Source organism: Olea europaea, chromosome 18 (assembly GCF_002742605.1).
Source record: "Olea europaea var. sylvestris chromosome 18, O_europaea_v1, whole genome shotgun sequence".
NCBI lineage: Eukaryota > Viridiplantae > Streptophyta > Magnoliopsida > Lamiales > Oleaceae > Olea > Olea europaea.
In genome coordinates, this window is record NC_036254.1 from 12864482 (window position 1) to 12878840 (window position 14359).

Below are 14359 nucleotides of genomic sequence, written 5' to 3' on the forward strand. Positions count from 1 at the left end.
GGATCATTGAAGTTTAGTATTAGTATCTACTTTTTGGTATTTGTATGCATTGGTAAATTAATCTTGTTGGGCAACTGGTTATTTATTTGTTATTAAATTAAACTATGTTAGTTTGAAAAACTACGATTGAATGTGTCATTAGTTGTATTTATGTAATGTTGTTATAAATTTAAAAATTTTAATTAAAGTACGAAACCGAACGAAACGGAACCGAACCGAACCCGAACGATTTCATAATTATTTTTGGACCCGATAGTTTCATTCACTAAATATTCAAAAATTTTGATACGATTCGGTTCAATTCTTTTTAAAACCAAACCGAACCGACCCGCACTCAGGCCTAACATTACGTGTAAATCAGTTCTCCAATTGGAATCAACAATTCGGGTTTAAATTTGGATACTGTAATTATGTTGACTTAAATAGTTCAATTATGGAATACCTAAAATTTGATGAATGGTTCTACATATTATGTACTTCATTTGGATAGTGGGGACATAGTGTAGGGCGTAATCATTTCGAAATTATTAAATACAAAAACTCTCTCATTTTTTCGAGTTACCAATTTTAGGCCAAATTAATGCTATTTTTGTGAAATTTCCAAGCAAGAAATTGGCTTAGCTTGGTCCATTTATAATTCGGCTAGATTACTGGGTCGTAAGTTTACGGGTTGAATTATATACCTCTTGTCTGGGAGAGTTTTTTTCTCATTTCTAGCGAAATTGTGACAATTACAAAGTGTATATGTTAAACAAGGCTCGACACAATTATGAACTATTTTAAGGTGGAATGACTTTTTTGCACCTTAACATTTAATTCATTTTCCTTGAGAGAATGATATTTTTAGTATTTAATTTTCAGGCAGTCAAAAACCGTGCAAAAATGGAACCCAAGTTCAATTGTACAGAGGTCAAATAAGGGAAGAGTTCATATTTCAGGCTTTAAGTTTACCTCTATTCAAAAATCAAGTAAATACTTTTAAAATTCAAAAATTAGGTACATATTTAATTAATTAAAAAAAATTATTAAATATAGATAATAAAGTCACAGTTACACGATCAATAGTCACATATTCATAATTTAGGTCACAGATTTATTTACTGGTCATATATCGACAAACTAATTGATCAAATGATTATTTCGTAGTCACAAATCAAAAATTTTGTAAGTCACATATTATTTCGAGATCACAGATCATTCAAATTACAAGTCACATATGTCACAGTTTATCGGTCACAAATGATTTTGGTCACAATTTTCAAATTTTAAGTTTGAATTGGTCAGAGGTGATCAAATAGTTGGTCACAGATCAAATATTGGGTCATATTTTATGCCACCACTACCACTTTCCACCACACTCACGCCATCCCTGTCGTCGGCCACCATCTCCCCGTCGACACTAACAATCTACCACGACCATCAGTTCCACTACCAACAAGAACCACCCAATTCCCTCGACACAACCAAAACAAGACCACCACCACCACTCCAACCAGAAAAACACAACAATCAGAATCACCACAACCCCAAAACCGTACCACAACCACCACTACAAATCCACCTCCACCGCCTCCAGAAATCACCATAACAGCCACCACCACCTCCACAGTCACAAAATCACCGCCACCACCAAACAGTCAAACCAACACCACCCATATCCCACACCAATCCATCCACAACCACCGTCGCCACTTCCACGACCATCACCGCTATCTTACCATCGCCAACCAACATCACAACCACCATCACCTAAAAACCAACAACAAGCAGCCACCACTATGGCAAATCATTAATTGCAGATCGAAAAAGAGAAAGAGATAACACATTAACACCCAAAAACCCCAAATCTACTCCCCGCGCCAGCACCAATCACCATTTGCCGTCATTCGCACCGATCGCCCTAACAGTCGTCCCTGAATCAGCAGCAGGCATCGCCACCACAGAGCCCCAACCCACCGCATCCAACATCGCCACTGCTGAAAATCGCAGCAGCACTCACAGCGATGGAAGAATTACCATGGCACTCACATTCGCGAGTCCAAGAGAAGGAAGCGACCGCACCGGAGAGGAGGTTTTACTGACTGCTGTGGCGACCGGTGATGAATGGCGATTGGAGGCCATGGAGTTCGAGAGAGAGAGAAGAGATCAGTAAGAGAATGAAGAGTGATGAAAATATTAGGGTTGGGGAATTCAATTTGAATATTTAATATTTAATTATTATATCAAAACCTGATTTTTGAACAATGAAATTTGGTTCCTGATTTTTGAATTGTGATCTTCAAAGACCTGGAATTATGTAATTTCCACGTCAAATAATTGTTAAAAATGGGAAAAATGCTCTTTCAAATATGGGCCTACTTCTTTAAGTGGTTTCTATAAAACAAGCCCAAACACACATTTTCAACTACGCACATGGATAATCTTCGTAGGGATGGTACCCCAACATCAGAATAAGAATTTGAATCTTCTTTGACATAAATTTACGAGTTTAAATGTACTCAATCCCAAAATGGTAAAGGAAATAAGAAGACCAAATTTAAAGACAAGAAAAATTCATAATTAAGAGATTAACTATCACTTATTTCAAAACTAAGAAAAAAATGTTTCAAATTTCAATAATCAAATATTTATTAATTTTTTAATGATTTAATTAATTAATTATATATTTTATTAATAAAATACATTAAGATCACAAACCTATACAATTTGGTCACAAATTAATGATTTAATTAGTCACATATTATTTTTCGGTCACAAATCAAAATTTTTGTATAACACAAATTATTTTACAACTACAATTCAAAAATTTTATAGGTCACAATGTGTTTGTTGTTCAAAAATAAAAAAATTTATACGTCACAATTTATTAATCGATCACAGATCAAAAATATTATAAATCACGTCTTATTAGACAGTCACATATTATCAAATTATCAATCACAAATTAGAAATTTTTTAGGTTACACATTATTTCTTGATCACACTTTATTTTTTCATTGGTCATATATTATTTATTGGTCACAGATTAATCAATTCAATGGTTACAATCAAAAAAATAATTTGTGATCACCATCGACACTTGCAACCATCACCTCACCAACGCTCCAGCAACACGACCATGTCAAACAAATCACGTCACCCCACAAACACAAGCACCATCACCACTAACATACATACAATTTTCGTTTTTAATTCAAATCCACCATTTTTTTAATATAAATTTTGATGTTTGAAGAAATGTTGGTCTAAAAAATGTGTGTGGGAGAAGGGGAGAGAGAGAGACACACACACACATACATACACACCTCTGAATATTGACAGCATTACCGTCACCGCCAGATCCACCACCGCAACATGGCTATCACACAAACATAGTCACCACCACCACCACCACACAAAATACCACTTCGAGCGCTCTGGTCGTAAATCTACTTTGCAATCTGCCATTGCCCAGATCTGCCACCACTACCATCTCTACAACACCGCCACCACACAAACACCATTACCACCACTTTGCACGCTCTGGTAGTAGATTTGCTTCGGAAATACAGTTGCAGTGATTCTCTCCTTTTGGGTAAAATGGAAAGAGGTGGGTGATGGGGTTGGAAGACAATGACAGAAAGGTGAGAAGTTCAAGATTGTCGAAGGCTACGCGTTGTATAGAGAGAAAAAGGAGTGACAGGTTGTGTAGAGGGAATCGAGGGAGCCAATGGGTTGGTGTAGACAGAGGATGGATAAATGTAGAGAGAGATACGAGAGTTAGAATTAATTAGGGTTTGTGATGTGTGTGTTGAAATATATATATTTAGCCCTTGTTTGATCCCCATTCTTTGGGGGGAGGGGAAGAATTCTTCTACAATGTTTTGATATTATTTCAATCACACATTCTTCATAAAATAATATTACACGCAAATTCAAATTTTTTTCCTTATTTTTAACCACACATTTCTCATTAATACACTATTCAAAAATTTATTTTCCCCTCAAAATGGGGCTCAAACAACGGATTAGTAAATTATTTATTTTTATAAAAATATTGGTTAAAATAAAAATTTTTGATTTTTGAATAATGAAATATTCAACCTGATTTTAGAATACAGAATTTTTAAAGTAGAGTGTGGTGTAATTTCAACTTTAAAGATTTCTTTCAAAAAATGAAGTTCGAAAAACCTAAAGAATTAAGGGCAACTTACAAAAATACTCTTAAAATTAGGGGTGTTTTGAAAAATCATATGAAAAATTATTTGGAAGTAATTAATACTGTGTAAAATTAAAAAGTGACATTGTGTCACTTTTTTAGCACAATTCAAAAAAGTGACACAAATTCAAAAAAAAATGACAAAATTTAAGTAACAAAAATCCAAAAATGACAAAATAAAAATAAAAATAAAAAATGACATAAACTCAAAAAAAGTGACAAACATCGAAATAACATCATCCATTTGTGCAACACCAGTAATCATGTTCTTAACATAATTTGCATGTCTAGAACAATTCACATGCTAATTATGTTAAGAAAATTTCACATATAATGTCACATTTTTAAGAAGATAAGAAAGTGACAAATATTACAAAAAATTAACAAAAACATAAAAGATGACAAACTCAAAAAATTGACAATACAACAAAAGTATTTTGGAAGTAGAAAAATACTGTGTAAATTTAAAAGTGACATGATGTCACTTCCCCCCCCCCCTTTTTTATTATAAAAATTGTCAATTTTTTTAACAAAATTCAAAAAAAGTTACACAAACTCAAAAAAGTGACAAAATTTATAAAAGTGATGAACACCAAATATCGCCATCCATTTTGTTCGCCTGACATTTCATATAATTTTCCATTGGTCACCATTTGAATTACAACATTTTCACGAAAAAAGGTGACAAAAATTCAAAAAAGTGATAGAAGTTTTAAAAAAGTGACGAATTTAAAAGACACAAATTAAAAAAGTTACACAGATTAAAAATGAGTGGCTGAAAAAGAAGGAAAATTTTCAGTTTACGAATAATATTATTTTATGGAAGATTATGTGATTAGAAATAGGAAAGAAAAAAATGAAATGAAATTTAATGAAGGTCAAACGACGGCTAATTGTGTTTAACATTTTAATTAAAGGGTGGCATAAATTGCTATATCACTTTTTAATGAAAATATCACGAAACGTAAGTGCCAAAAAAAAATTGTATAAGCACAACCACTTTGGGTACCTTTTTAACTAGAAATTTGGGATTGCAGAACAATAGGTGGCGGTGTGATTCCAGAACCGCCAATGGAAGAACAAACAACTTGAAAGGGATTACGATCAATCAATTCAAATCATCTTATGAGTCCCTTTTGTCCAATTATTACCCCATTCTCAAGGAGACTGAAAAGCTCAAAGCAAAGGTAAAATCACATCTAGCTAACTTCTTCTTTTTCTTCCATTTTTTTCTCTCTTTTTTTTTTTGTACAATTTTGAAGCTCCTGATTCTTCTTATTCTCTTTATACATTTTTTTCTAGCTTCTGATATTTCTTATTTTTTATAACTTTTGCCCAAAAGTTAGGGATGTCAATTAGCCGAGCTGAGCCGGCTTGCCAACCAAAACTAAAGGCTCGGGCTCGGCTCGAGCTTTTTCCATGCCCGAGCCGAGCAAAAGCTCGGTGGAAAAAACAAGGCTCGGCTCGAGCTTTGGACTCGGCCTTTGTCGAGCCGAGCCTGAGCCGGCCCGACTTGATTTTTATTATTTTTTATTTTTTATACTAACAAGATTACGAATTTAACATTTTCTTAAAAAAATTTAAAAATTCCATAATTTATACGAGTTACAAATCAAATAAAAATTACAACTTATAAAATTGCATTACAAATTAAATAAAAATTACAACTTACAACCCTCCTCCTTTTTTCGAGTTTGGGATCTACTACATGACGTAGGTGGAATTAAAATTGTACACGAATAAAATATTTCGTGTACAATTTTTCTTGAAACAAATAAATTTAAAAATTACATATTATTTTGAATTAAATTATTTTAAAAACTTACAACATTCTATGTTTGGATCTGCTGCAACTCTTCGGTCAGTATACTATCAACATGTCCCAATCCTTCAGGCATATTAAAGCCTTTAATATATTTTCTTTTAGTTTTGAACGTTTGTCTGATAAAATTCGATCACCTAAACTGAATGCAGCCTCCGATGCTACCGTAGACACGGGAGGTGTTAATAGATCACGTGTAATTTTTTATACAATTGGATAATGTCTTTCATTACACCTGCACCAATTTAGAAGACTAAATTCCTGTAATTCTTTTCCAGGTAATACACTGCGAACGTCCATGCACATATACCTAGCTAACTATGAGAGAATTTCAAAATTTGTACCACTGACATTTATCGTTTTAGACATCGATGAACTAAACGAGGGAACACTTGTATTGCTTTCCAAAAAATTCCATAAATTATCTGAATTTGTTGAAATGTTTTTTGAAAAAGAACTTTGGGAAGTAGAACTACACTGACCTTCTTTATCAGTATAATAATTATATATTTCAGATAACGTAGATTCTATATTCACATGTGATAATTCTACATTCATGAAATTTGAAATCCCCTTTACAGTGGCTATTGTGCCATTCAAATTAAGTCAAAGGTCCATTACTGAAACTAAAATAAATAAAGAGGGCAATTCTTCCCAATATTTACGAAATTTTAACTCCACAGAGCAAACTAAGTCAAAAAAAGGGCAAATTCCTGTATTTATGAAATGTTTGTGAAATGTAGAAAAAAATATTGTAAAACAAGTGAAGATGTAGAGTAATATACTCCACTACATTCCTTTGTAGCATTGAAAAAAGATTTTAAAATTTTGTTCATGTGAAATGCAAAAGACCATTCCCAATCTTCTAAATTATGTTCGGATCCGTATGTATGCTTACCATTATAATATAATGAAATCACTTTATCGTAATTTTCACACGAATGTAACATAAGATATGTAGAATTCCATCTATGTGTTACATTAGTGGCAAATGATTTTTCTTGCAAGTCATACTCTGCATACAAACTGTTAAATACTTGTTTTCTTACCGGTGACACAGTAATAAAATTTACTGTTTATCTAATTTTATCTAAATGAGAACTTATATGTTCTAATCCAGCTTTTACAATTAAATTGGTAATATGACATACACAACGTTGATAAAAAAATAAAGTTCCAAATGAAAGGTTAAGTTCATTAATAAATATTTCGATAACACATTTGTTCATACTAGTATTATCAAAAGTAAAACTTCAAATCATATCTTGCATGCCATATTCTTGTATGATATCTTTTAAAATCATATATATATTAGTGGCATTATGAGGATATTCTACACATCTAAATGCAATAATCCTTTTATGTAAAAGTCACACGTGATCAATATAATGAGCTATAGCAGCAATATAAAATTTTCTATTACCACCGGTCTATAAATCAGATGTAAATGATATAACACTATTAAAAGTTTTTAGATTTTCAATAACAACTTGTTTTCTTTTGTTATATAATTTTATAGTAAATGAACGAAGAGTATTTTTATAATAAGAAGAATACCTTGGTTGAAGATATTTCTGCACAAGCCGGGTAAAGTGTACCGAGTCTATCATCGTAATAGGCATCTCTACTGCAGCCACGTATGCAGCCATTCCTTCATGAAATCTTTCCTGTAAATATACAAAGGTGGAAAGAGTAGAACAAGAACCACCAAAAACTAGTTCGGTCTGTTTCGAGTCGAGATCGACTGGTTTCACTTTGCAACTCCTTAATATGTGTCTATTCAAATGTGTTGTGCTCGAACCGGGCTTCCAACTAAGTTCTTTGCCATAGAAATTGCAATATGCTTTCCAAATATCCACTCCATTTTGAACACCACCTTTTTTACGTGTCATATGTTGCCAACAATCCGATTATTCTTTTTTCGACCTTTTAATTTCGAGTACTTCTTCCTCATCAATATTCTTCAAATCAATTGGAATATTTCTAGATGCATTGTCATAACCAGATGGAGTACTCGAGCTACCCTTAAACTGATTAAATTCTTCACTAGTAAAATACATTTATAACTAGTATAATATAAAATACAGAATATTAGAGTATGACTGTATAAGAGTGAAAAAAATTGAATATGAGATTGAGAGCAAAATAATTAGAGTTGAAACTTGAATCTATAATACTAGTAGTAAGTTAAAATCGATTGAAACAGATTGATTTGAAACTAAAAAATTTACCCTATATTTATAGCAATAAAAATCAATTTTACCTCCAACTTTGAAATTCAAATTTCAAATTTGAATTTCAAATATTAACAGACCTCGTAAATTGAATTTCATTAGTAAAAAAATAGCAGTATGTACTGCCTTAAGGCAGCACCTAGCTACCGTTACAGGTAGCTGATGCTAACGTTACAGGCAGCTATAAACAAGATGTCGTTATAGGTAGCTGATGCTGACATCCCTACCAAAAGCACATCAGAGATGAACATATGTCCAAGTTCCCATCATAGGTGTTGGAATGCGGAAGCGGAATTAACCAAAAATTAAAATTTTCTTTAATTCAATAAATAGGATTGGCTAGATGTTTACGTATATGTTATAACAAAATTAAAATATTTGAATCTTTTACCTAAATCCGATGATCAACCTTTGAATTAACTCTGATCCGCGATCTTCTGTCTCCTTTAATTACAAGAAACTTGGTACTTCAAACCTTCAAATCTTCTAATGTATTCTCCAACGCAAAGACTACATCGGCGTGTGGGCATCTTCTTTTAATTAATCCAGAAATTAATTCTTGAATTAGATAGCAAGAAAATAAAATATTTTTCTCTCTCTACGTTTTGAATTCTGTGGAATTATGAATGTTGTATAATTCCATTCCATATAATAACTAGAATCCATCTAATCCCTATTTATAAAGATAAAGAGTTCCAATCCTTATACAACAATAATTCCACATTCAAATAGGAGTTCTAATGAAAATTAAAGTCTAAATCCAATTATTTTACATTTAATTACATATTTAGTCCTAGAACTCCAATTACAATTATAATTAAGTTTACAACTTTCGTAGTACTTACAACTAAGTACAAAATTGTATTGTAATTACAATTAAGCTCAAAATTATTATAATTACCATAATTAAGTTCCAATGCTTTATGGAGCTACCACAAGACCTGATCGAACATATATTATGCAAACTCCAATAATTAGATCTTGTCTAGTCAACCATAGACCACCCAATTTAATTATTAGTCTTTATTTTTTCCACTAAAGGCAAAAGACTGAATTCTTGGAATATATAAGATCATAGAAACCAATAAATCTGTAATAATTTCCTTTAACCTACCGTATACATATTTTATCTTCGTCCGAGATCCGATAATTAGGTACGAACATAAATGACCGTTTTACCCCTCTAATTATTTTCACTAACTTAAGTTCTATTTTCTTCAACATACGTGTAAACAAATCACAGATGTCAAAATTTAGCTGTCGCTAAATACTGAGTTCAGATTTTAACTGTTCAATAGAAAATACTTAAGTAGTCACTCTACCCATATTTTAGAGCGACGGTTCCTGATAGGAATTTATGTTTTCTACTTTTCTCATTCTCACGTTTCCAACTCATCGGGATATTTGACCAATCAAATTAATCTCACCCATTGATGAATCAAAGAACTATTGGATGAAATACACAGCTGTCAAGTAGAATTTAATTCTCCGCACGGTTATGCTATATAATTAAATTTAACATGCGGTGCATTCAATACACTCTAAGTGTACTAGTGCACTTTTAACTATTTCTGTGATAAGAACAAATCACAAACCTGAATAATGAATTGGTCAACACTATAACCTTTCAGTACAAGGTGCCAACCCTTGTACATAGATTGTAAACAAATTATTTATGATTAAAATATAAGTTGTGTCATACTGTACTTCTCATCCCAAGTGCCCAATTTAAATTATCTCAAGTGATCATAGGCACTTTGATTTACATGCTTAATAATAAATAATACAATAAATAAATAAAACCACAATTTATTTATAATAAATGATTATTTAATATTTGATGGAAGGTCGGGGAATCCTTTTGAACACTGCCCGGATCCCACGAGTGAATCGAAAGTTGGATGCGTGCTTATTTGGTTGGAAAAAATAGGACTTCTGACTCCAAGCCTACCCTACCCGAAAAAAGAGAGGGAGATAGATCATCGGCGGGGACAGACTCCGGCTCACCAGGAGGGACATTTAGGGGGAGGCAGTCTTCGAACTAGACCTATCCACCACCCCTTTCCCACCCACGTTCACCACCTGGGTCCCCCAGAATGGACTGAAATTGCTAGATCTCTTCATTCCCTCCCACCGGCCAGCAAGAGAATTCAAGTTAATGGATTGGAAAATGCATTGAATTGTAAATTTTCTTTCAAGAACAGAGTTCCGCAAAGGTCTTCTCTTTGTCCGTACCATAACCAGAATTGGAAGGTCGAGCTACTACTAACCAATCTTTGGGGATAAGTCCCTTTATTTATTTAGATGTTGAGGCAAGGCGATTCCAACAACATTCCAGAAAACTTTTATCTTAGCAAAATACATGTATGGGCACACAATCCAACAATAGGAACTTCAAATGTGTAGAGAAATAGCTAAGGAATTGCACATAAATGCAGGTGGAACAAAGTGAACCAGAATTGTAAAGCCTGCTGTATTTATCGAGCTTCTCATAATAGACATCCCACACACGCCATCTACTGTCGCAACAGTTCACCGGCAACGGCTTCTCCAGTGTCAAATATTTGACTTTTTCTAATCCCTTCTCTACCTCGTCGTCTTTGCTTTCAATATTGGGCTCTTGAATGTCCTTTTTATCGACCATCATACTGCTGTTATGGTGACATTGTGGGTAACTTTTGTTGATTGAATTTGAATTGATATAGAGCAACGGCAAAAAAATGCGAGGGGTTTTATTAAGCGTAACAATTACAGTTATGGGAGGATTAATTTATTTTAGTGTATTAATCTAATTTGTTTCCTTTTAAAAGTACAAAGCCTAATTTCCTCAAGAATTAAGAAGGGAACAATACATAACTACTACAATATAAAAACCACATTTCATAAATAACAAATTTCCTAAATACTTTCATAAATCATATGGTAAATAATAATAATATAAAATTTAATTTAATCTACAGTGTGCCAGCAGCAGTGGCGCGCTACTACGAAAAGTAACGAACTGCTGCACGGTAAGGCCAAATCATAGTGAAATGTAGTTCCAAAGCTTTACAAAGTTAAAGACATTGCCATGAAACGATTCTTCTTTCAAATTCATCTTCCTCAGGCGTGCTCGAATATTCATCCACGTTCTCCCATGAGCAAGAATGTTGCTGTAATGACAAGTGAGACTTTCAACAAGCCCGTCCAATAACACGACAATTTTGCCTACATTTCTAATTCTCAATAATGTCCCTGACTCAATGAGATTGGATTTCTCAATAATTTTGCCAGCACTTGGACCCCTATGTTTCTACATGTTTTTATTACCCCTATATTAGTAGTTACATTTTTTAATATTCTAAAGATGTTTTTAAAACTCCTAGTGGGACATTATTTGTATAAAATATAGAATTTTGCCTTTTATTTTTGTTTGTTGTTGTATGTGTTGGGTTGTGGCGATAGTATATGCAGATTTATTTGTGGGGACCCTTTGTAACCATGTATGTATTAATTGTGATTGATTGAGACCAAAAACTTGTTAATTGTGACTATATGTATTGTAGTAGAGTTAACTAAATCACAAATCACCAACATTTGGGTTTGGTTATTACTTGCTCACCCATAAATTCAATGGTTGCTGAATGCTCACCCACTTTTGAAAAAAATTACACATCCATCACCCGTTTCACTTCTATCCATCCAACTAGGCAAAAATCTCCAAGTGGCAGACGGAATTCCTACATGGCCACTAACACCGTTAATTATTGACAAGTGGCCACTAAAAATTGAATGAAACGTGACCCTTTTTCTCTAAAACACACTTTCTTTCCAAAAATTAGGCATTTTTGTATCTTCTTCCAAATTTGACTGTAAATTTTCCAAACCAAAATCTTATATAAAACTACATAAACATGAAAACCCACAAATTTTCTTGAAAAATTAACAAAGATAAATATTATGGGCAAATCTCCATTTCTCCCTTTTTATTCTCACGTTCTTCTATTTATTCATTCATTCATTCCGCAAATTCTTCATGCCCCATTGATTTCAATTATGTTAAACCTTCTCGTGGGACACGACCCTTTACCATGAACCTGTTCAAATTGATTGCTGCCAAACTCTTTGCAGAGTTTTCAGCATGGGATTTGTCCAATACCTCAAAGAAAGCTCAATGTTCTATCTCCCAATTGAGAATTCTTCATCTTCTTACATTGCCAACTTCGAAGAAAAGTTATCTAATGCATCCATGTTTCAAAATTCTTTCAATTCGTGCTTTAATGATACAAGTGAGTTTGTTAATGGGCTTTCAAATTGTGTTGGAATTACAACTACACAAGATTGGATAGAAAAGGTTGCATCATCAAGTCTACTGGATTCATCTTGTAATGAAGACTTGATGGGATTGACTCGTTGTAGTTTGTGTTTAGATGCAGGAATGCAAGTGACTTCATTCCTAGTTTCATTAGATCACAATTCCTCCAAATGCTTCCCCCATCACCATTTATTCCTAGTTGATGAAGATTCTTCCATGAGAAGGTATGGGAAGAGGCAAAATTTTCTGATTTTCGCCAATAAAGGATTTGGCGAAAATGAACTAGGTTTTAAATTGGGAAAATCTAAGTTGAACATTTGGAAGAAGATATGTTGTTAGGGGATAAATGCCTAATTTTCTGGGACGAAAGCGTTTTTAGGAAGGAAAAAAACGTTGTTTGGAGGAAAAGGGTTATGTTTCATTCAATTTTTAGTGACCACTTACTAATTATTAACAGTGTTAATGGCCATATAGTAATTCTGTCTGCCAAGTGTAGATTTTTGCCTAATTGGATGGATGTAAGTGAAACAGGTGATGGATGTGTAATTTTTTTTCAAAAGTGGGTGAGCATTCGATAACCGTTTATTTTTTGGTGAACAAGTAGTAATCGAACCTAAATGTTGGTGATTGATAATTTAATTAACTCATTGTGGTGCTGGTTTGCAAATTTATTTGTGGTGACCATATATCTGTGATTAAGTTTGTGTTAATTGAGAGCAGTTGTGGTAACTGTATATGATTAGATTTATCTTAATTGTGACTGTATGTGACCAAATTAATAGTGACTGATTACATACAATCACAAATTAGATTGATCTAATCACACACAGTTATATTGAAGATAAATATGATCACAATTAGTCACAGGTAACATCATCAATGACTTAATTACATACAAATGTTCTAAATTGTCACAAACTTTAAATGCAAACATATTTTGTCACAAACATTCATGGTTAATAAATGTTTGGTTACAAATGTCGCTGTTAACACAAACTCAGTTACATACAATTGCAGAACTTATTTCTTGATCACAAATTACAAAATGTATAGGTGGCAATTTATTTCATGGTTACAAATTATCCAATTGTTTGGTCACGAATTATTCTCAATCACAAAATTTATAGGTCACAACTTATTTCACAGTTACAAATTATTAAATTAATTGATCACAAGCTATTTTTCGATTGCAAATCACAAAATTTATAGGTCACGACTTATTTCACGGTCCCAAATTATCAAATTAATTGGTTACAAGTTATTTTTTTTTATTTTAAATCACAAATTTTATACGCCACAACTTTATTTCACCTTCACAAATTATCAAATTAATTGATTATAAATTATTTATCAGTCATTAAAATACAAATTACAGGTCACAATTATAAATTTAATCCCAAATCACACATTTTTAAGTCACACATTATTTATTGATTATAATTTGTTCGTTTTATTTATCACAACTATCCAACAGTTCGTTACAACCGCTCTTCATCTAAAGGAGAAAATGCACAAGTTGTGCATTATAGGTGACTATATTCGAAAATCCTATGCATTCAATGCTTCCAATACTTAATTTATCCACTCTATCCTCATTTCCAGTTGAATTAATCTTTGCTTCCACAATCAACATTGGACTCACACCACCATCCTTGTTTTAACTTCTAGCATATGACTATTAATAACATTTGTGTTATTTTTGCTAATCACTTGTACAATATCACCACTAAGATGACCTAAATTCCCACTATTTCCAATACTACCATCACCAAAAGGAGTCACATTCTCCCCACTACTATAGTACTTGACAT